The 24,747-nt window shown below is 45.1% G+C and overlaps 1 protein-coding gene across 1 annotated transcript in view; it reads right to left on the bottom strand.

The window, feature by feature from the left end:
• TLCD4 (TLC domain containing 4) overlaps positions 1–22,157 on the bottom strand; it is a 135,930-nt gene extending 113,773 nt beyond the window's left edge. The window contains exon 1 of the mRNA XM_082265864.1: positions 21,956–22,157. The gene's annotated coding sequence lies outside the window, so the exon portion shown is untranslated. The remainder of the gene's footprint in view (positions 1–21,955) is intronic.
• Between the last annotated feature and the right edge of the window lie 2,590 nt (positions 22,158–24,747).

Raw genomic sequence — 24,747 nt, 5'->3', positions numbered from 1 at the left:
AAAAACGCAAACGCTAAAAAAAAACAATGCAAAATGCAGGAAAACTTGCATTTTTAAAGCTGCATTCTACAGCTAAAGTTACTGCCATTTTTACCGTCCAGTGTGCATGAGGCCTTACACTTGCAGTCTGGGGGGGCAATAAACACAGACTATTTAGCCTAAAGAGAAGCTTCACGCCGTAAACAAAATTTTAAAAGTCAGCAGCTACAAATACTGTAGCTGCTGACTTTTAAAAAACACCAACTTACCTGTCCCAGGATCCAGCTATGTCCTCACCCGACCCTGCTCTTTGCCCTTCTTCAGGTCCAGGCACTGGCATCTTAACTGTGGGCAGCTGACTGTGGCTCCTTGCGGCTTTACAGCTAGCTGCCCACTGCGCATGCTCCGGTTGTGTTGCGCCTCTTTAGGCCCCTTTCACACAGCGACGGAGTCCGTTCTGCTCAGCGGGGGATCGATCCACCGATCCCCACTGAGCAGGCGGATGACAGCTCCGTCTCCGCTCTGTGTGCAGAGACAGAGCTGTCAGATCCCCGCTCTCCTCTATGGGGAGATTGGATGAGAACAGGCCGCCTGTCCATTCTCATCCGATCCTCCAGATGGATGGAAAATAGGGTTTCATCCGTCCGGATTTCACGGACAGGATCAGATCGGAACGCAGTGGGTGTCAGCGGACATGTCTCCGCTGACATCCGCTGCCCCATAGGGATGCATGGAGCATCTGATCCGGTCCGCCTGAAAAACTGACAGGCAGATCGGATTGGACGCCTGTGTGAAAGGGGCCTTAATGGTCCCGCAATCTTTTGGGACACGTCGCAAGTCCCAGCAAACGATCTGAGCAGAAGTGAGAGCGGGCACCTGTCACCCCCCCCCCCCCCCCAAAAAAAATACATTCCAATTATAAGGAGGGGGGGGGGAGTGAAACTTCTCCTTTTGGGTGAAGTTTGGCTTTCAGCTGCAAAGGCACCTGGGCAGGGTTGTATAACTGCAAGGGAAAAATGATCCCCCTGTTGTGTTCAGTGGCCAGTACCACCACCGAATCAAATGAATGGGGCCACACATTCAACCACCTTATAACTCAGTGCAATGGATGTGGTGTAACAGCATTTACAGGGTTAAAACAGGCATTGAGGAAGTGAAATATTGCTTGCTCACCGCCTGTTAAATACTGCGGATCCCTTTTCAGAGGGGCGGCAACGTCTGCCACAAGTATAAATTTAGCCTTAGGCCTCCTGCACAGGGAGAAAAGAAAGGCCGCATTTGTAAGCACATAGAGTAACTTTTTTTTGAACACAGATGAATAGTTGTCTATGGGGCAATGCACACAGCTGTGTACAGATCTGTGATGTAGCCATGCATTCAGAGCCATTAACCACTTGAAGACCAGGCTTTTGCTGGCACTTTTTGTTTACAAGCTTAAATCTATATTTTTTGCTAGAAAATTACTTATATTCCCCAAGCATTATACATTTTCTTTTTTAGCAGAGACACTAGGGAATAAAATGGCAATTGCTGCAATTTTTTATGTCACACGGTATTTACGCAGTGGTTTTTCAAACACAATTTTTTGAGGAAAAATACATTTAAAGTGAATAAAAAACAAACGCAATATATACCCCAATTTTTTTATATAATATGAAGGATGTCATTATGCCGTGCAAATAGATACCTAACATGCCACACTTTATAATTGCGCACGCTGTGGAATGGCGCCAAACTATGGTACTTAAAAATCTCCATAGGCCGCTTTCTAAGCACCTTAAGAGCCCATTCACACTGCCGCGACTTGTCAGGCGACTTATCAGCCTGACAAGTTGAGGTCGGTCGCGGTCCATTGAGTAGTACAGGACCCGTTCTAATAGGAGCGACACAAGTTGCTCCGACTTAGAAAAAGGGTCCTGTACTACTTTGGGGCGACCTCGGAGCGACTTGCATAGACTTCCATTATGTGAAGTCCCTGCAAGTCGCGCCGAAGTCACGGTGCACAGCGGTGCACGCGACTTCACAGGTCGCCCCCCAAAGTCGTGTCGCCTCAGTGTGAACCAGCTCTTACAGGTTACCTGTTTAGAGTTACAGAGGAGGTCCAGTGCTAGAATTATTGTTCTCACTCTAATATTCACCAATTACATATGCGTGCATGACTTATGTATGCATTTGCTTCTGTAAACATCCCTTGTAATAGAAATAAGGATGACAGGTCCTCTTTATAAGGAGATCTGGTGTCAAAAAGACCCCAAATCTCTTCTTTACCTTTAAAAGGATTAGATAAAAAAAAAAAAAAAAAATCTTTTGCTTAAAAAAAACAAACAAACTGGTTTACTTCCACCCTGAACCAGAAGTGAAATCATGATGTCGCTCTGGTCCTCCAAGGCCATAGAGGCGATCAAAGGGGATCTACTCTTTGATCACCTGTGTGACCAGCCAGCGGCATTGTTGGATCATTTCTCGAGGGGGCAGGTGACACCGGTAAGCCCGAGAAACACCAGGGAGCGGCCATTCAGAGCGCTTTCAAGAGAAAGCCAGCAGGCTGAAAGAGACAATACTGGGGTTATGGCTGATACCTTCAGCCATAATCCTGGTAAACCACTTGCAAAGTGCAACATATATATACATATTATAATATATAAAAAAAATGCAATAATTTAAGTGTATATATGTAAATTTTTGCATTCAAATGTTAAATTTTCTACATACAAGAAGAGGATGAAGAGGAATTGTACACGTGCTTATATACCTAAAGTCTTTGCAGAACACCAGATCTTCCTGGTAGAAAATTCCTGCACAAAAAAGCGAGTATGGTCCATAAATAGTGCACGTGTTTAATTGCGTATATGCACATAAAAATTCTTCTAGCTATAATATAATCTACTAATCAGTATGTGGGTAAAATACTGAGCAGTAATGACAATTTTTTTTTTTTTTTAATGATATTTACTCGCCAGTGTGTACAGACCTATCAAAAGAAATGTCTGCATTCAGATCAATAATAAATAAAACAGCTGAACACCTAAAAACATCGTGTTTTTGGTACCTGTAAATAATGGCCGGAATACACGATTAGAATATCGCCCGATCATTCGACCACCGAACATCGAAACAGTTTTCGTCGGTCGAAAACGTTGCCAACATTAACGATCAAAAAAAAAAAAGTTACAGACCAATCGATTACATACTTGCCTATTTGAATTAAAAAAATAAATATATAAATAGTGGCAGACCTACCATTTATTTAGTACTTAATTTTTTATTTAATAATTAATTAATATATAATATGTATATGTTACATCGATAAATAATTAATAATGGATTTCTTTGGTAATTTATCTTGCATTTAATATATATCAGACAGTGTTGAATACTGCTTTATTTAGAAAAGGTATTTTACTATTTAAATAGGGAATACATTAACAATTCATAGACTTTTTAAAACATACATAGAAAATGTCTATTTGACATTCCATTATATATTTTTGCTGAGAGGCCTTGTTTAGCTTTTTTCATTCGTGTGTACGAAACTTCTTGAACTTGTACAATGCTTCCGGGTCGAAACGAACATTTCCGGTAAACTATTTCCGGTCATGCGTGATGATGTTCTACAGATTTCAAATGAATGACCTTAACACCAACGTATAGAATATTGCTCATTGGCAAACGAGACGACAGAATTTTTCGTTTTTTTTCAAACGGTATTTTTTGTTCACAATATCGATATCGGTCATTGATGGCTGGGCATTAACGAGCAGAATATCGACCGATCGTTCGCTGAACGAAAATTTTCAGTCGATTTTCTCATCGTGTATTCCGGCCATAAGAGCCCCTAGAGCCCTGCTGTCCAACCTGTGGCCTGAGGGCCACATTCAGCTCTTTGGCAATTTTTAAGCATTTCTCGGGCCCCCTGAAGACTTTTTTGTTCAAAGTCTCATCCATTTCTTGTATCATGTCTGCAGTCTCAGACCAGCTCTTGTATCAGGTCCGCAGTCTCTAATAATATCTCGTTTGTGTCTGAATATTATGTGTGGCCCTTTGGTGAGGTCGAGAATAGCACTTGAGGCCCCTCATATCAAAAAAGTTGACCATCGCAGCCATATATACTGTATATGATAAATATTGTCTAACCAGAGGATAAAATGAGAGGCTGAAGACATTTCTGTTTATAATATGTCCAGAGTAGGATAGGTCATTGACTGGGGAGACAGAAAAAGACCTCTACTCAAAACATAGACCTTAACCCATAACGGTTTGATAACAATTATTGTTCATTCAATCCACATTAATAATTATGCTACCAAAATCGGTGTGTGCTGTAAATTATCTCCAGGATTACTCCTGTTTCTTCTTGCTGGAGGTCGCCATTTTGTTGAAGCCCAGAGAAGTCACTTCCTTATTGGAAACTCTCCCCCTCTCTTCAGAAATATAGGTCACTTTCTGTAATTAAAATATGTACATTTCCAGTCTTGAGTGTATGTTTTGGCTAAGACAGAGAGAAAGGCTGACAAAAAATTTATAGTGAAGTTCACAGGCTGCCAATGAGGGAGAGAGGAGAGAGAATCAGGGAGATAAGACACTATTCTTGTACGTTTAACGCTTTTGTCTCTGCCGGCAGCAGAGTTTGTCCTATCACCTCTCCTGCTTTTCTTTTCTCTATCCCTAAGCTGTGTTCCCTCGGCACAATCTGTGTCATACCTGTTGTTTCATCCCCCCTACAGCAGCAGTAAATCTTAAAAGCTGTCAGCTGATCGGCCTCTATTGGCTCTGATTTTAGGCACAGTGTCAAGAATAGAAAATAACTGAGCATGTGCACAACAGGGTGAGACAGTGTATTACTGGATTTTAAACAGTATAGGCACCATTTTTAATGTTTTACATAGCTATACCCGCAAAAGGGCCAGCCTGAAGTGATCTAGAAGCCCTAATGTGGTTGTCAAGGCAGAAGGTTTTTTTTTTATCTTAATGCATTCTATGCATTAAGGTAAAAAAACTTTTGGGTGCAGCAGCCCCCCTAATACTTACCTGAGCCTCATCTGGGTCCAGCGATGTTGCAAAAGAGGCTGTCCTGCTGCTGTCAATTAAAGTTAATGAGCCAATGAGGAGAGGGAGGGGGTGGGGCCAAGCCACAGCTACATGTCTGAATGAACACACAGAGCAGCATCTTGGCTCGGGTGCCCCCAAAGCAAGCTGGGAGAGAGGGGGCCAGGAGCACCGGCGGGGGACCCAGAGCACCGGCGGGGGACCTGAGAAGAAGAGGATCTGGGCTGCTCTGTGTACACAGCAGGTAGGTATACCATGTTTGTTATTTTTAAACAAATAAAAAGCAAGACTTTAATATCACTTTAACTTTCTTACTAAGGTTCCACTTTAAAGTATTTTTCTATCACTCCCCCCCCCCCCCCCCACCATAAAAACAAATCTATTACAGCTCAGTCCTGGAAGTCCCAGAAACTAGAAGAAGGTGTAATATATAAAAGTAAAAAAAATACCAGGGAGAAGCTTCAGGGGGCAGTGGAAGGTGGGTGGCAGGTATTCCTGGCGTTCCCCTTTTATCATATATGGTAATGGTAAAGTGGTTGTAAACCTCAGATATGAAATATAAATAAAGCATATCCCCTCTATAGTTTGTACTTGTCTCAATTTAAGAGCACGAAGTGTAATTTGTGTCTGCTGCTTTGGTCACTTCTGAGTTTTCCTGACACCAAAAAGAAAAAAGGTGACAGGGGAGGGAGCTCCAGCTGATTAACAGCCTCAGTTCTGTTCCCGTGTGCTGTGTGAAACGGGGAGGTCCCTTCTCTCCAATCAGCTCTCAGAGCTCTCTTCACTGAGCTCTGCAGATTGTAACTTCAGCTCTCCGCACCTTTTTTTTTTTTTTTTTTATGACAGCTCAGACAAGCTTTATAAATTCTGAATTTTAAATAAATGTAGAGAAGAAAGAAATGCAGATAAACAGATATAACGTATGTATGAGGATTTGTTTCATCTTTGTGTATCAGCTGAGGTCAGTCCCTTCACTGGTAAGGGTTTACAACCACTTTAATACTATAGGAATAAGTGAATTCAGAGCAAAATCTGAACTCTTTATAAGTATGCTTTTTCTGATTCACTGAAAGTACTAAAATCAGATCAGCATGATAGCCAAGCAGCTAGCATTTTCAAGAGTGGTCAGCAATGGCAACCACTATGTTTATCTAAGAACAAGTTCATTTTAAAATGGAATACCCAAAAACTATGTAAAGCCGAAAACTTTTTTTTCTATTTTAGATAAGGAGAAAGAATTTGAATCCGTGTCTGGTTTTTACTGTTATCTGGGGTCCCATTAGAGACATTTTCCTCTCACTTCCTGTCCTGCTAACAATGGTTTAACCAGACAGGAAGTGAGGCAATTCTCCTGCAGCAACACAGGCAGCAATAAACATCTGACAGGAGATCCAGCATCCGGCTACTCTACTAAATAAAACAGTTTTTTTTTTTTCTACCTGTGTTGCTGCTGGAAAGTTTTCCTCATTTCCTGTCTGGTAAAACGCTGTCAGGACAAGAAGAGAGGGTCGATCTATCTTGGATAGCAGTGAAACTTACAGGAGTTCTAACCCTCCCCCACTGGGAATACTAACTTTGACTGTCTCGTCTGAGGTGTATTCTCCATACAACCCTTCATTTTCTGAGGTTTTGTTGAATTCTGATGTTTATGACGCCACAAATATTCATGGAACAGATACACCAGAACACAGCGTTACAGCCGCTCATCCAATTTGAAAGGCATGCAAGTGAATGACCTCGAATGTACACCGTCTGCGTTTGGGGTCACTTACCCGCACGCCTGTCAAATTAAGACCAGCCTTCGTTCTGCCGCTGTGTCCCCATACACTTCAATGGGCTGTCTGCACCAGCACCTGGCAGCTCGTCACATAAACAAACAGCCCATTCACAGCCTACAGGCCTCAGTGCCCATGTGAATGAGGCCTTATTGTTTAAAAGTTAAAAGGATTACATCAGAACAGGAGAATATGGGACCTAGCCTCCGATAATTTACCTCAACGATTTTACCTCCCATTTGGCACCATACAACCCTTCCTGAGCTCCTCCTGATTCCTGACTCAGACATTTTGGGTACAAGGGGAATGCTCTACCTGTCTCACCTTCCTATGTCTGGAAAAATAAAAACATTTGACAACCTGAAAGCTGAAATTATGCTTCCTAACCATATGTTCTTTAGGTTCATACAAGTAAGTCATGCCATGTAGTCCCAATACACCTCTGCCCTGGCACCACCAACCCCTAACGCTATAATGGAGGTGGTTAGATGTACAGAATCCCAAAAACGAATCTCGACCTTTTACAATATGTTACTCCTCCCTTCCTCTTCTAAATTGGCGTATGGGATCAAACCCCAGTGGGAATCTGATATAGGGGCAATAGATGAAGATTGGAGCAAAGCCCTAGATACCTGTAAGGCTGTATCACCTAAACTCTCAGATAGGTTGTCTAAAGCCTCGTACACACCCAACGATTCTCGGCCGACCGATCGTCCAACTTATGTCCAAGTTGTGTTTTGTTGGTTGGAATGTGCCTAGACTGCACACAAATTTTCTCGGCCAACAAAATTCTACTTCAGAAGTGATGTCATGTGTTGGTTTGCTTTCTTTGTGTTCTTTCTTCTCTGAGCATGCCCAGACTTGCTCATCAGATTTTTCCCTATCGAAATCTGTACTGACTGCATGAAAATCGGCCGTTGTGTTGACGGCCAACAAAAATTTTATAGCCTGCACACCAGATTTTTTTCAGCCGAAAAGTCGTAGTTGGTTGTCGGAAGCATCATACTAACAAGCCGAAAATCGGCAGATTGGACGTTGGCCGAAAATTCCCTGCCAATTTTCGACGAGGGTGTACGGGGCATAAGACCTACATAGTACACCTAGAATACTCTACCACCCTACGTTTGGCTAGATTTCAAAGGGGACAGTCTACCACCTATCTCATGTGTTCTAAAGATGTGGGTATGTTTTTCTATTAAATATGGCCCTGTCCGAGGATACAAGGTTATTGGACTTAAATCATGACTTTCCTTCATGATACAATGGGCTCTCTACTAACCATATACCCGATACAGTCTCTGTTACGAAAGAATTCCTGACTCAGACCTCGATAAATTTACTAAGATCTTCTTGCACAAAACCCTATTTGCTGACAGACTCCATGGCAGCATATGTACGGGTTAGCCCCGCCTCCTCTCCTGTCCTATAGGACCCCACTCCTATAACTTTTTGCTCCGTGTTAAGAGCTGCATTCCTTTTTCGTCTTCCTCCTACCTTTTTTTGACCAGCAGTTGTCCACCCAGGTGTGTATGGCTAGTTATTTCCCGTACATATGCTGCCATTAGGCCTGTCAGGAAAATGGAAAATTTCCTATGAAATACTTACCGTAATTTTCCTTTCCTGATGGAGTCCATGGCAGCAGAAGTTTCCTCACGTCTGCTTGAGTAGGCTAGTCATGGAACGCAGCACCTAACACGGAGCAAAAATTAATGGGAGTGGGGTCCTATAGGGTAGGAGAGGAGGCGGGGCTAACCTGTATGCATGCTGCCATGGAGTTCATCAGGAAAGGAAAATTTCGGTTAAGTATTTGATAGGAAATTTTCAATTTTTCTGCTAGGAATATAATTGCTAGGCAATGGATGAGACCCACACCTCCCAGACTTATTGACTGGATTACTGAAATAAATAACACTCTCACCTTATAAAAAATGTCTATATATCAACAGAGGCTGTCCAACCACATACAATACAATTGGAGATTGCTGGCTATAAGCTGCCAAAATGTGTGCCTAGCAATAAAAGAGGATTATTAATAGGGATGCACCGAAATGAAATTCTTGGCCGAGGCCGAAGCCGAATAATAATAAAATGCTTGGCCGAAGGCCGAAGGCCGAATACCGAACGCGGTGTTTCGCATTTTTTAACATAAAATATGCCCATTAGCGTGCCCCCTTAACATAAAATATGCCCATCAGAGTGCCCCTTAACATAAAATATGCTCATCAGAGTGCCCCTTAACATAAAATATGCTCATCAGAGTGCCCCTTAACATAAAATATGCTCATCAGCATGTCCCTTAGCATAAAATAAGGGGCACGCTGATGGGCTCATTTTATGTTAGGGGGCACTCTGATGGGCACATTTTATGTCAGGGGGCACGCTGATGGGCACATTTTATGTCAGGGGGCACGCTGATGGGCACATTTTATGTCAGGGGGCACGCTGATGGGCACATTTTATGTCAGGGGGGACGCTGATGGGCAAAACAAAACATTTAAATCAGCATTGCTCTTAACATAAAATATGCCCATTAGCGTGCCCCTTAAAATGAAATATGCCCATCAGAGTGCCCCTTAACATAAAATATGCTCATCAGCATGTCCCTTAGCATAAAATAAGGGGCACGCTGATGGCCACATTTTATGTCAAGGGGCACTTTATAGGGCACTGTGGCAACAACATATGGCAGTCTGCACACTAATGCTTGTGCAGCTGCCAGCAACTGTATTCTTCTCTCCCAAATGTGCTCAGCTGCACATCACATACCTCTATAACTGCAGCCAGAGCCAAATGCCGCGAACAGGGGGGCGGGGCGTGGACCAAGTGTGAAGGAGCCGCCAGTCAGGAGCAGGGGGCGGGACGCGCGCGTGACGTCACACCCCCCTACGCGGCCGGACAGGACACCAGCGGGAAGGGAGCCGCGAGCCGCGGTCAGGGCGGAAGCTACAGAGAATGCATACATATCAGAGGGTTACTGCAGAGGACATAATAGAGGACCGCGAGCCGCAATGAGGTGAGAGACATTGTTCGGCTTAAATTATTCGGCCTTTTGATTTATTCGGCCGAACACCGAAAGTGCCATTTTCCCTATTTTCGGCCGAATAATGTTCGGCCGCCGATTATTCGGTGCATCCCTAATTATTAACTACGTAGTTCCCGACCGCCCGCTGCAGTTTTACTGAGGCAGGCTGGCTCTCCTGCACAAAGTGATGTAGCTCTATGTTGGTCAAGTGCAGGGTGCTGGGAGGAGATTCACCCTCTTTATTTGTAATGTTTACCATTATCACTGAAAGTGAAAGTAAAAGAAAATCCCCAAATTTGGGTTGTCTCCAGTAAAGTAATATGAGGGGAAATCTTCCAATGGGTATACCAGTTCTGATGACCTGGGGGTCCCCAAGGAATTCCTTTAATTTACAAGAATTTTCTCTCACTTCCTGTTTGGCTAGGAGACAAGAGGTGAAGGGAAATCTCCGCAATCTGACACAAAAAAAAAATCTGACAGGGTATATTACCCTCCCTTACTCTATCCAAAACGAAAAAAATGTTTCCCTATAGTTCTACTTTAGAATTCTGGTTGCTTGTATGCTGCCTGAGAATGGAGAACAACAAGGAGAAGTTGTTCTTTTCTGAGGTTAATAATGATCCTTTGTACTGCGGTTTATGTGTGTCTGTGAGATGATGACATATAGCAGAGTAATTAGGAGTATAAGGACTGTGGTATACAGTATGTGTGCATTATTAGGCTGTATTACTTAGACCTGACACCTGCGCTTTGTGCATTTCTAAGTGCCGGTTCACACTGGTGTGATACAGGAACTCTGCGAATCCACTGCGGATTCCTGCATCACAACCGACTCGCAGGCAGTTAACACTACTGGGAGTGTCAATACAAAGCTAACGACACCCCCAGATTAGAACTGTCAGTTCGGACAGGAACCGGATAGCATAGGTGTGAACACCCATGCGATCCGATTCTGGTGCGGACCAAAAAAAGGGTCCTGCGTGACTGTGGTACGAATGCGAGGCCACTTCAGCCATGCAATCTGGCTGAATTCGCATCGCACAGATATTGCATGTGATTTGCATATGAATCACATGCGATGTCTCACATCGCATATGTGTGAACCGGCACTTACTCATGACCCCTGCACTCTCTGCATTACCTTCTCTTGATCCCTGCACTCTGCAAATGATTTACTCCTGAGTTCAGCAAAATGTGTGTGTTGCATTTATATGCTCTTTAAACCAGAGGCAGCCAGAGAACTAAAATTTTAGTAAGAAGGTTAGCAATGTGGCCTCTATATCCTTTAATAAGACTACAGAAGAAATTACCACCCCCTACAAACATTAAACAGTGGCCTGTAAGGCATTTACAACATATACACCAAATGATCCTTGTAGAAATAGTGTAACGCTCTGGGTTCTTAGTTCAATGGGGCTGGATCTACAGCTGCAGAATTCCACTCAGTAGTCTTGTAGAGATATGTTAAATCACCTGATCCAACACTCTTGACTCATCACAGTGGTTCAGCCTGATTCAGTATGCACATACACAAACACTCAGTTAATGATGTTGCAGGAGTGATAGGTAATTATGCAAGTAGCAGTGAAATGATACACTGAAGGTATAGGCTTTGAAGAGTGACAGTAGATGATGATAAGCACTCAGATAGTGATGTTGCAGGAGTGATAGTAGATGATGATAGGTAGAAGTAATAGTTACTATGGATAACACAGGTATGTTAGTCTCTTTGTAGGTGTGTGGAGGTAGGTTGGTAACTGATGCGAGAATCGGATATAGCTGGTAACCGATGTGAGAATCGGATAGGGCTGGTAACTGATGTGAGAATCAGCTAGGCTGGTAACCGATGTGAGAATCAGCTAGGCTGGTAACCGATGTGAGAATCGGATAGGGCTGGTAACCAATGTGAGAATCGGATAGGGCTGGTAACCAATGTGAGAATCGGATAGGCTGGTAACCGATGTGAGAATCGGATAGGCTGGTAACCGATGTGGGAATCGGATAGGCTGGTAACCGATGTGGGAATCGGATAGGCTGGTAACCGATGTGGGAATCGGATAGGCTGGTAACCGATGTGAGAATCGGATAGGCTGGTAACCGATGTGAGAATCGGATAGGCTGGTAACCGATGTGAGAATCGGATAGGCTGGTAACCGATGTGGTGTTCAGAGGTATGCACAAACAGAGTTGCAGGGTAACAGATAGCAGTAGACACAAGAGCTAGCAATCTAGTTCAGGAATGCAGGGTTTAGTAAGCAGTAGGCACAAGAGCTAGCAATCTAGTTTAGTAATGCAGGTGATAGATACTAGAGAGCATGTATCCTAGAGCTAGCAACAGTTCTGTAATGCAGGTATTAGTTAGCAAGTGTTGTTGATAAGAGGGGGTCCCCTGTGGGGTACTTATCAATAGCCAGTAGTGAGGTAACAGATAGCAGTAGACACAAGAGCTAGCAATCTAGTTCAGGAATGCAGGGTTTAGTAAGCAGTAGGCACAAGAGCTAGCAATCTAGTTTAGTAATGCAGGTGATAGATACTAGAGAGCATGTATCCTAGAGCTAGCAACAGTTCTGTAATGCAGGTATTAGTTAGCAAGTGTTGTTGATAAGAGGGGGTCCCCTGTGGGGTACTTATCAATAGCCAGTAGTGAGGGAGTGCAGGACAAGGTAGCGAGGCTCCGGTCAATCCAGGTATAGGGTATGTAGCTGGAAGATTCGGCAGCGTCAGGTTAGGCAGGTATCAGGAGCGGTTGCACGAACAATGTGTGAGTGCAGACCGTCAGTTGAAATAGCCACTCAGTGCGGCGCGTGATGATGATGTCAGCCCTGTTAAAGGAATACACACCTATATGCGTTCCACCTACCTGAGTGGTGGAACGCAACCCGGAAGTGAGGTGATAGAAAGGCACTGAGAGTACCAGGATCTTACAAATAGCATCTATTGAAATTGTGCTGCCACACCAAAATAGCAAGATGAGATAGAAACTCGTGCTCTGATGGCCCCAGTACCCAGCCATATTTTCTCTTTGTAGAAAAAGATCCCATCAGGTGAACTTGGATGTTTCGACCTATGGAGGACGGAGTGCTGAGGGTTTCTGCCTGCCACATTCATATCGGCCAAAAATCTTTTCCTTTCCTCAGGCCATCAGGCTTTGATCAGGATTGTGGAGAGGCCTACAAACATATCAATGTTCTAGAATCTTAATATAAAGGGCCAGACTGGGTGAGAGTATTAGAATGCCTGAACACCCCTATACTCTTAATTTGAACACTTGATTTTATTTGTAAAAAAATAAAAGTGTTTAAGATATTTTAGGAATAGTGTTTAACCAGTTGCCGACTGCGCACAGTATATTTACTGCGGCAGTCAGCCCCGGCCAGGCAGAGTGACGTAGATCTACGTCGCTAGCCTGTCACCGGGTTTTGAGCCAATAGTCGGCTCGTTCACAGAGAAGTCCGGGCGTGTGACCGGCGGACCCGATGTTCGCCGGTCACTCGCCGATCGTCGGTAGAGCGGGAGAAAGGCGGGCGGCTTATGTAAACAAGCCACCAGTCATTCTCCCCTGTGTAAAAATGGAGATCAGACGGTTCTACTATTTAGAACCGTTGATCTCTGTTTTTACAATAGGAGACCTGTCCCATCACAGTTAGAAACACGCCCCTAGGACACACTTAACCCCTCCCTGTCCAATACAGTTAACCCCTTCCCTGCCAGTGTCATTTTTACAGTAACAGTGCATATGTATAGCACTGATTACTGCAGTAATGTCACTGGGACCCCCAAAAGTGTCAAAAATGTCAGTCAAGGGTCCGATATGTCCGCCGCAATGTCGCAGTACCGCAAAAAAAATAAAAAAAAATCGCAGATCGCCGCCATTACTCGTTAAAAAAAAAACACCAAAAATGACAAAAATCTTTCCCTTGGTTAGTAAACGCGATAACTTTTGCGCAAACCAATCAAAATACGCTTTTTGCGATTTTTTTTTACCAAACATATGTAGCATGAAACAAATTGGCCGAAAATGTTAAAAAATTTAGATTTTTACATTTTTTTGGGGGGAATTTCATATAAAAAAAAGTGAAAAATATTGTTATTTTTGCAAAATTTACCCTCTTTTTTTGTTTATAGCGCATGATCAAAAAATCGCACAGGTGATCAAATACCACCAAAAGAAAGCTCTGTTTATGGGGAAAAAAGGACGTGAAAATCGTTTAGGTACAGTGTCGCACGACCGCGCAATTGTCCGTTAAAGTCATGCAGTAAAAAAATCACAAAAAACCCCCGGGTCAGGAAGGGGGTAAAATCTTCCGGGGCTTAAGTGGTTAAAGTGATTGTAAAGTCTCATTTTTTTAAATAAAATTAAAAAACATGCTATACTTACCTGCCCTGTGCAGTTGGTTTTGCGCAGAGTAGCCCTGACCCTTTCATTTCTTGGGCCCCTCTTCTGCTCTCCTGGCCCCTCTCTCCTGGTGAGTGCCCTTGCTATGGGGGCACCCAAGCCAAGTCAATGCTCCCTGTGTCCATTCAGACACGGAGCTGCAGCCCGGCCCCATCCCCTTTATCTCCTCATTGGCTGACTGACTTTGATTGACAGCAGCAGGAGCCGATGGAGCAGTGTCTCAGCCAATAAGGAGGGATAGTCCCAGGACGGACGAGGCATTCGTGGACATCGCTGGATAGACAAGGGCTCAGGTAAGTATGAGGGGGCTGCTGCCCACAGAAGACTTTTTATCTTAATGCATAGAATCCATTAAGTTAAAAAACCTGCCTTTACAACCACTTTAACTTTCCCTTATGGAATTTCCTGGCTTTGAAAATACTGTACTTTTATAGTTTTTATCTCCCTTCCTCTACTGAAAGGCCTAGAGTGTGCTTTTCATCTGTGAATTGTTAGTAGATAAGACACCCTTCACATAGGATAAGGCTCCTTTTACACCTTGGCCTTTGAGATTGTGGGCAGAATTGCCACGATTCTGCCTGCGATCACAAACGCCTAGGTGTAAACAGGGCCTTATCCAAAAACACTCTGAAAAATTGATGTTCAAGTGCCTTTCTTTTTCAAAGGCTCCAAAATGCGGGTACTATTCTGCCATGTTTGTTGTGTGATAAACCGTGCTGCAATCGCGGAAAACCACATTGCACAAAGCCTGTCACCCAAACAAACCACCTGCTCTTTTTTGCAGGCAGAATCGCACCCACATTTAGATGCCATTGAAAATGAATGCCACCTGAACAAGCGTGGTGCAATTTGTCAGTTTTGCAGGGCGTTTTGGGATCGCAAACGCCTAGGTGTGAGCAGGGCCTAACAGTAACCCCTACAATCCTGAATAAATCAGACCAAGAGGGGAATTTAATACCAACACCGTTACGCACTTATGAGGATCTCACACCGATCGAACACATTTTGGCCCATTCCCCTCCACCAGCTAAGTCGCTGTCGTCTTTTTACAAGGCACTGTTGGATCTGCATACCTCTTCGGACCTACGCTTTTTTGCTGCCTGGGAAAGTGAATTGGGGGGGCTCGCTGTCAGATGAACAAAAGACGACTATTATGACCATGTCCCACAAGACCACGGTTTCGGCCCGTACAGCAGAGATGAACTTTAAATTGCTCACTCGCTGGCATCTCACTCCCTCCAGACTGAAAAGTATCTTTCCTGACTCCTCTGACCGCTGTTGGAGGGGCTGCAGGTGTCGGGGAACGCATGCTCATATTTGGTGGTCTTGTCCAGTCATTAGGTGATATTGGGAAGCAATACTCCCACTGATACACAAAATTCAGGGTTCCCCAGTCCTAGATGACCCATGGACGGTTTTGTTCCACTCCACCAAGGAACCTCTCTACAGCTACAAGAATTCAATAACCCCTCACCTCCTGAATGCCGCTAAGTCCCTTATCCCGAAACTGTGGGCTCAACCCTCAGCTCCGACGGTTCGTCAGTGGCTGCTGGCGGTCAACTATACCTACCGCATGGAGGATATGTCATATTCATTACGCAATCTCTCTGCTAAGGCCAATTCTATCTGGGCCCGTTGGCTAACGTTCACACATTCGGCTGACTACGCTACTCTGATAAATAATTCTCCTGATATTGTATCCAACCCCTAGGGAGAGTTTGGACTCTCACATGATATTGATAGTGATATTGATGTTATTTGTCACGTTTTGGATTATAGAATGAGGTAATAGAATGCTCATCATCTCGGAGACTGATCAGCCGCCCCCCCCTTTTCCCCCTCCTCTCCGACCCCCCCCCCCCAACCTCCCCCTTCATGTCCACCCCCCCCCCTCACCACCCTCCTCTCTGAATCTCTCCCCCCTCCCTCAACACTCTTCGTCTTTCCCCCTTTTCATTCCCCCCCCCTTTCTTTTTCTCTTTTCTAACATTCTCTCTCTCTTCTCTACCCCTACTTCTATGGGGTTTCAGTATTTGCCAGAATAACTGTTTCACTCTTGAACATGTGTTTACTCTGCTGTATAATGTTGTCATTATCTTGACTGGTTGATTCGATGTGTATTTCTGTATTTGCACTTGTTCTGGTTAAAAATTTCTTAATAAAAATTTATTAAACAAAAAAAGAGGGGAATTTAAAGTGGATTTTAGGGAACTTTACCCATAACAACTTGCTTCCTGCTGGAGGCTGCCATTCGAAGCCCAGAGCCCCCAAACAGCAGTAAATCATAAAGTGGAACTAAACCCTCCTATCGATTTCAGTCAGGGAAGCTACCATCTTGACCTTTGTTTGATCTTTAAAGCGGAGTTCCAGCCATTTACTCACCTGTCCAACGGTCCAGCAATGCGGCCGCCCGAAGCCTCGATCCTCTCCCTCGGCGCCGGCATCACTGCTGTGGGCACCCGGCTGTTACAGTTTGCGGCTTCACAGCCGGGTACACACTGCGCATGCGCGAGTCGCGCTGCGCGCCGTGATTGGCCGGCAATCTTCTGGGACCTCTGACGTGTCCCAGAAGATTGCAGGGAGGGAGGGGGAGAGGAGAACTTCCGCTCAGGGCGCCGTGGCGCTCCGAGCGGAAGTGGGAGCGGGTACCTATCAAAACTAGGTACCCGCTCCCCCCCCCCAAAAAAAAATGACATGCCAAATGTGGCATGTCGGGGGGTCAGGACTCCCTAAAGCGGAAGTTCCACTTTTGGGTGGAACTCCGCTTTAACTACCATGATGCTGCACATGTAATCAGTTATGACACCATCCATTTGATGACAGTTTGGTTGAGAGTAAAACAACCAATGTGGCAGTTACATTCTAGTCACATGTCGAGAATGCAACTGATTTTTGAAACAGTTAAATTGATGAGTTTACTTCCCCTTTAATAAGGCTGGAACAGCCAGAAATGTGAGAAGCTGTGCATGGCAACCACTCTAGCTTTCTTTTTCAAAGCTTAAGGGTCCTTTCACAGGGGATTTCCGACCGGCAGACTCCATTTTGCAGGCGGATGACAGGTCAGTCTCCGCTTACTTTGCAGAGACAGACCTGTCAGATCCCCGCTTTCCTCTATGGGAGATCAGATGAAAATAGACCGACTATACTTTTTCATCCGATCCACCAGATGGAAAATAGGGTTTCCATCTGCCTGGATTTCACAAACAGGATCAGATCGGATAGCAGCGGGTGTCAGCGGACATGTCACCACTGACATCCCCTGCTCCATAGGGGTGCATAGAGCATCCGATCAGGTCCACCTAAAAACTGACAGGTGGACCTGATCGGATATATTAGCCTGAAAAAGAAGACTAATTCAACCGCCAAGCACTGGAACACTGCAATATACTTTAAGTTTAGTTTAGACATGCTTAGAGGTCCTGTTCATATCAGCCTACATTTTAAAAAAAAGACTGTTTTAGGCCCAATTTATATGGGCGTATCTGTGTACACTGGACCCATGTGAAGGGCCCTCTTTGCCCACACAGGATGCACAGGTGTTCTGTGCATCCGCATGTAGGCAGTCCTATTCATTTCTTGCTGGTCATGCTGGTTCCAATTCAACAGCTGTGTGGGTGCGTGTCCCTAAATGTAGACAATGAGGGGGGATTTACTAAGGGCTCTTCCACAAGGGTTATCAGATCAGGTCTGCCTGTCAGTTTTTCAGGAGGACCTGATCGGAAGATTCCTACGGACCTGTGGGTGTAAACAGACTTGTGCCTCTTTTCAAACACCTACCTCCAGGTTCGATCAGGCCTGCTAACAAAAAAAAAAAAAAAAATGGAGGACTGCTTCCTCTACCTTTTGGGGGGACTGGATCAAAGACAGCTGTCTGTTTACACCCTGCCACCTACAGATGTTTACAGCCTGCCGCTCATATATGTTTACACCCTGCCGTCCCTAAATGTTTACACTCTGCCGCCAATAGTTGTTTACACCCTGCCGCCCCTAAATGTTTACACTCTGCTGCCCATAGATGTTTACACCCTGCCGCCCCTAAATGTTTACACTCTGTCGCCCATAGATGTTTACACCCTGCCGCCCCTAAATGTTTACACTCTGCCGCCCATAGATGTTTACACCCTGCCGTCCTTAAATGTTTACACTCTGCTGCCCATAGATGTTTACACCCTGCCGTCCCTAAATGTTTACACTCTGCCACCCATAGATGTTTACACCCTGCCGCCCCTAAATGTTTACACTCTGCCGCCCATAGATGTTTACACCCTGCCGCCCCTAAATGTTTACACTCTGCCACCCATAGATGTTTACACCCTGCCGCCCCTAAATGTTTACACTCTGCCGCCCATAGATGTTTACACCCTGCCGCCCCTAAATGTTTACACTCTGCCGCCCATAGAGCAGAGCGGGTCTGTCCAGGTCCTCTCTGCATAAACTGAGTGGTTAAGGACCTATCATCCGCCCTGCTCCCATCATCAGGAGATTAACCCACAGATGCCCTGCTGATCGGAACTGGAGGCACCCGTGTAAAAGTCCCTAAAATTGGAGCGCACAGAATCTGGTGCAGCTGTATGTAGTAACCAATCAGCTTCTAACTTCAGCTTGTTCAATTAAAGTATAACTTAGGCCCCTTTCACACACTGAGTCCGTCGGACGGAGTCCGTTTTTCTCAGCGGGGGATCGATCCGCCGATCCCCCGCTAAGCAGGAGGATCACAGCTGTGTCTCCGTGCTGTGTGCGGAGACACAGCTGTCAGTTCCCCATGCATCTCTATGGGGGAAATCGGATGGGAACGGCCCGTCGGTCCATTCTCATCCGATCTGATCCACTGGACGGATAGAAAATAGGGTTTCCATCCGTCCAGATTTGACTGATCGGATCGGATGTCAGCGGACATGTCTCCACTGACATCCGATGCCCCATAGAGATGCATGGGGGGACCGTTCAGATCCGCCAAAAAAACAGACAGGCGGATCTGAACGGTCCGCCTGTGTGAAAGAGCCCTAAAGGCAATTTTTTTTTTTTTTAGTTTTGGATAGAGCGCAGAAGGATTAGAACCCTTGTCAATTTTTTTAATGATGTCTGTGCACCTGTTACGAAGATTCACCCTCTCTATTTGTCCTGTTATCATTGAAAGTAAAAGAAAATCACAAATTGGGTTGTCCCCAGAAAAGTAATAAGAGGGAAAATCTTCCAATAGGGACACTAGTTCTGGTGACCCGGGGGTCACCAAGGAATTCCCTCAATTTGCAGGGATTCTCTCTCACTTCCTGTTTTGGCTGTGGAACAGGAAGTGAAGGGAAATCTCCCCAATGGGACACAGATGGCAAAACAAAAAATCTGACAGGGGTTATATCCCTCACTTACTCTATCCAAAATAAAAATGTGCCTATAGATCTATTTTAAAGCTGAACTCCAGCTTTTGATACACTATACAGCTGGCCCAAATGAACTATGTCTCTCACTAACATGTAAGGCCGTTGGATGTGTGGCATAAACTGTATGTAGCTGTGGATACCACACTGCGTTCTGGGTTCAAGTTGAAACTTCCCGTCTCATACCTGGAACACAGTAGAGTCAATCTGATCGGTGTTCAGCCAGTCAAAGAAAGTAATGTATTCTAGCAATGAATACAAACATTCGTCAGAGGTTGTGACCTCATCAACCTCTCTGACTCAGCCAATCAGAGGAAGCTTTGTATTCATTGCTAGAATACATTGCTCTCTCCGAATGGCTGAGCGCCAAGCAGATAGACTCTACTGTGTCCCAGGTATGAGACAGGAAATCTTGGTATGAACCCAGAACACAGAGCGGTAAGCAGTATGGAGCCTCAGCTACATACAGGTTTATACCACAAATCCAGCGGCCTCACATGTTAGTGAGATACATAGTTTGTTTGGGCCAGCAAAGTGCATGAAAAGCTGGACTTCAGCTTTAAGCTTTGACAATAAGGCCCCTTTCACAAGGACAGAGCAATCAGGTCTGCCTGTCAGTTTTTTTAAGGAGGACCCGATCGGACCATCCATTGTTCTTTATGGAGCGGCGGATGTCAACAGACATGTGTCTGACACCTGCCAATATCTGATCAGATCCTGTCTGCTAAAAACAGACGGATGAGGATCCGTTCCCCATCTGTCTGGTGGATGAGATCGGATGACAGTTGGATGAAAACTGCGGTCTGTTTCCATCTGACAGTAAATAGAGGACAGTGGGCTGTAGGGCAGACACAAAACTGTCATCCGCCTGCTCAGTGAAGAAAGGGGCCTAAAACCTAGAAGCTGATAGGATCTGGTGCCGCTATGGATGGTAACCAAAGTGCACCGATTTTAGTAAATCCCCCCTAATGTGTGTTTGGGGACCCACATCTGCACGGCAGACAGATTGGGAGCAGAGGCTGTCCATGCAGCCGCTGCATCCCAATAGACATGACACAGACTGCCTGCATGCAAATGCCTATGCATCAGTGGAGAAAGGGGCCTAAAACCTAGAAGCTGATTGGTTATCATGCACAGCTGAACCAGATCCTATGTGCACCAATTTAAGTAAATCTCCCCCAATGTGTGTTTGGGGATCCACACCTGCACGGCTGAAAAACTGGGAACAGAGGCTGTGTCCATGCAGCCGCTGCATCCCAATAGACATGACGCGGACTGCCTGCATGCAGATGCCTGTGCAAGCAAGGATGGCCATCTTTGCAATGGTTTACGCATAGGTATGCCCATGTGAATGGGGCTTACTATGCGGGTTTGTGCCTGTTTGGTAGTGGCAGTGAGGAGTGGTGCCTTGGTACAATGCAAGTCCCGCCTTACCTTTTTATTTTCTCTTATAAAATCAAATTTCATTCATCTCTGTCACTGCAGTATGTTAAGTTTCTCTAATGTGGTTAAAAAAAAAAAAAGCGGCATGTCTGCATTTTTATGCAATGCGCCGCAACCCACCTTAACGCAGCATTATGGTCAGTGATGAGGTTGAACATAGAAACATAGAATGTGTCGGCAGATAAGAACCATTTGGCCCATCTAGTCTGCCCAATATATCTGAATCCTATGAATAGTCCCTGACTAGGATCCAAACCCACATGTGTAAGCCCACCAGGAAGCTGTCATCTGCACGGGCCAATCATCTGCAGCTGGGGCATGCCACACATCTACATGCCCCTTGTATAGGTGCCCATGGCCACAGACCATTGGGCCCATACCTGGGTTCACCTGCCCCAGTGCATCCCTAGTTACAGTGTGAACAGGGCACATAGAGAACTATTTATTTTACGTTCCCTTGCATCAAGCCTGCGTTGATCTATGCAGTCCAATGCAGCTCAGCGGCCATGGTGTGAACGAACCCTAAACAGGATAGCCAGGAGTTTATGGTGACCGTGATATGAAAGTTCTGTTCACTGCTTTACATAGAGAACATCCAGACTGCAATCCCTACTGCAAAATGTGTGAATCATACAAACGCCAAGAGCATCTATAATAAAGCCTGATTAAAGCGATCAGAGAATCCTGTGCAGCTGGTTATACCCTAATTTAAAGAAATCTGACAGCATAGCAAGGAATCAACACAGTGTCCAATGACCAACAGCCCTTCATTGTACAAAGTGTGCCAAGTGCTGGCTACAAAGAAATGCAATGTGATGGAAAGACAGAGAAATATTAGATAAGCATAAGAAGACATGACTGACAGCATGGAGGGGGCAGAGAGCACAAAGGGGGCCTGTGATCATCAGAGCTGCTTTACCTGCTGGAGGGGGTCCTACATGTAGCCCAGGATGACAGCTCATAGCTGTCCTAGCTGCAGGGGACCATGATGTCTGGTGCGGTCAGTGCAGATCCAGGTAGGAGGAGGATGATGATGAGGAAGGCTCCACATTCAAGCAGGAATAGAGCAAGGATTGCGGCCAGTGTGTGTGTGTGTGAATGTATGGGAGTGTGGTGTCCCCCCTCCCTGAGGAAAGGAGGCGGTGATCAGAGCTCAGGAGGGGATGGATGGGGCTGGTGATGTGTACAGGACTGGATGCCATTCTACAGGCTGGATTAGGTTACATCTGCTGGGCTAGTAACCCCTCTGATGCCAGCAGATCTGCACTGCATTAATGGGACTGGCATCATCCACTGCCAGGGAGGGCCAGACTAAGATGCGTCAGTGCTTGGCATCCCCCACTACAGCTAATGCCAGCCTGGCTTTGATGCAGAATACAGCTGCTGCTGCTGCTGCTAAGAATCCACAAAAGGCATGGTTGCTTTAAAAAAAATAGAATCTCATGTTTACAACCTGAGATTCTTTTAAAGCAACCTACTATCTATGTAATAAAATATATATATATTTATATATATATATATATATATATATATATATATATATATATATATATATAATATATAGAGAGAGCAGAAGGTGCCTTTAAAAAATTGCGTGGGAATAGAAAATATTTTTATTAGAAGGGAAATGACATCTATAAATAAATACATCTGTTTTAACTAACTGAAGACCCATAGCCATTATAAGGAGTGCAAAGAGAAATGGAAGCCTGGCTAGTGGACAGCAGTAAGCCATCTAGTGGCCATAAGTGAGTATTGCTGCCACACTTTCACTGCTCGTTTCAGATCAAGCTTTCCTAAATGCTAAGTTCACCTTTAGCCCCGGTTCACAGGGCCTTCTTACCGAATGGGCACGCTGGGCAGTTGCCCGGGGGCCCCACTTGCCTGGGGGGGCCCCTTTAGCCCCGGTTCACAGGGCCATCTTACTGAATGGGCAAGCTGGGCAGTTGCCTGGGGGCCCCACCTGCCTAGCAACCCAGCCCCAGCCAAGCATTAGTCCCGATTCCCATGTGCATCCCACTGCCGAACTTAGCAGGTGGCAAGCGCCTGTTGGCCATGCGCTGCTGTCAGGCCACTTGGGCCATGGAGGGGGAGCCCACAACTGCAGGAATGCCTATCCACCTCCATGGGAACAGGCACACACAGGACAGTTGAGTCTGACTCGTGTCCGTGTGTTCACCGGACCCAGTCGCCAAACTTGGAAGCTGTCATTAGCCTGGCACTGCTGTACCAACAAATATCGCCAAATCGATAATTTGCATTTTTATTCTCGTGGGTGATTGTGTAGGCAGGGCCCCAGCGCACTGCATTGCCCGGGGGCCCTTTAATGCTCTTAAGATGGCACTGCAGGTTCACATTTATGCTATGACAGACATTGCATGTGATTCAGAGCGCACTGCTCTGCAAATCACATGCGATGTCTGTGTGATGCGAATTCAGCCATACAGATTGTATTACTGAATTTGCATCGAATTCAGAAACAACACGCACGGGACCCTTTTTTGGGTCTGCAGCAGAATCGGATTGCATGGTGGTTCACACCTATACAATCTGATTCAGGCCCGAACTGACAGTTTGCACTGCGATATGCAAACTGATCTGGGGGTGTCGTTAACTTTGTATTGACACCCCCAGAGATTTGCATATGGCAGTGTGACCTGCCTGCGATTTGAATGCGATGCGGGAACCCGCAGTGGATTCTCAGGGTTCCCGCATTGCATATATGTGCACCGGGAATGCGGACTGTTCGTTTCATCAGTTCAGTCATGTCAAAATGGATGAAGTATTCATCAGTTTTTCATCTGTTCTTCAACTGTTCTTAATCAGTGCTCATCAGTTTTTCATCTGTTCTTTAACTGTTCTTCATCAGTGCTCATCAGTTTTTTTTACATCCGCTACCAATGCAAAAACGGATGAAAATTTGACCATTTGTCAGTTTACATCTGTTTTTCGTCCGATACGTTTTTTTAACAGAAGGAAAATAGGGCTTTGATCAGTTTAAAAAATGGATGATGACGGATGCGGATGTAAACTGATGTAAATGGATGATCATCCATTTACATCTATTTTTCCCATAGAGATGCATTGATGTCCGTTTTCCATCTGTCAATGGATGGAGGAAAAATGGACAAACAAACATCATGTGTGAAAGGGGCCTTAGGCTCGGTTCACACTGGTGCGATGCCAGACATTGCATGTTATTCGCACCACATTGCTGTACAGATCACATGCGATGTCTGTGCGATGCAAATTCTGCCATACAAACTGTATGGCTGAGATCACATTGCATTCGGACCAAACTAGTGCAGGACAATTTTTTTTTTTTGTCCGCACCAGAATCTGATCACATGGGTGTTCACACCCATGCAATCTGATTCCTGTCTGAATTCACAGTTCGCACTCCGTTTTGTGGACCGATCTGTGGGTGTCATTAACTTTGTATTGACACCCGCAGCGATTCGCAGAGGGCAGTGTGACCTGCTGGTGATTCGGGTGCGCTGCGGGAACCCGCACTGGATTCGCAGGGTTTCCCGCATCACACCAGTGTGAACCAAGCCTTAAGCTGGATACACACTATAGAATTTTTTTTGTTTTATTTTCTTTAGATTCGCCTTCAACTATGTAGTTCAAGGGCCTGCCCGACTGCATACAATTTTAAAGTGTTAGGGTTTGACCTCATATTATATGGTTTTGGCAAATCTGAAGGAAAGT

The sequence above is a fragment of the Pelophylax lessonae genome (assembly GCF_965119305.1).
Source record: "Pelophylax lessonae genome assembly, chromosome: 8".
NCBI classification, from domain to species: Eukaryota; Metazoa; Chordata; class Amphibia; order Anura; family Ranidae; genus Pelophylax; species Pelophylax lessonae.
The sequence above is the reverse complement of the archived record's forward strand: the minus strand, read 5'-3'. Positions and strand labels throughout refer to the sequence as shown.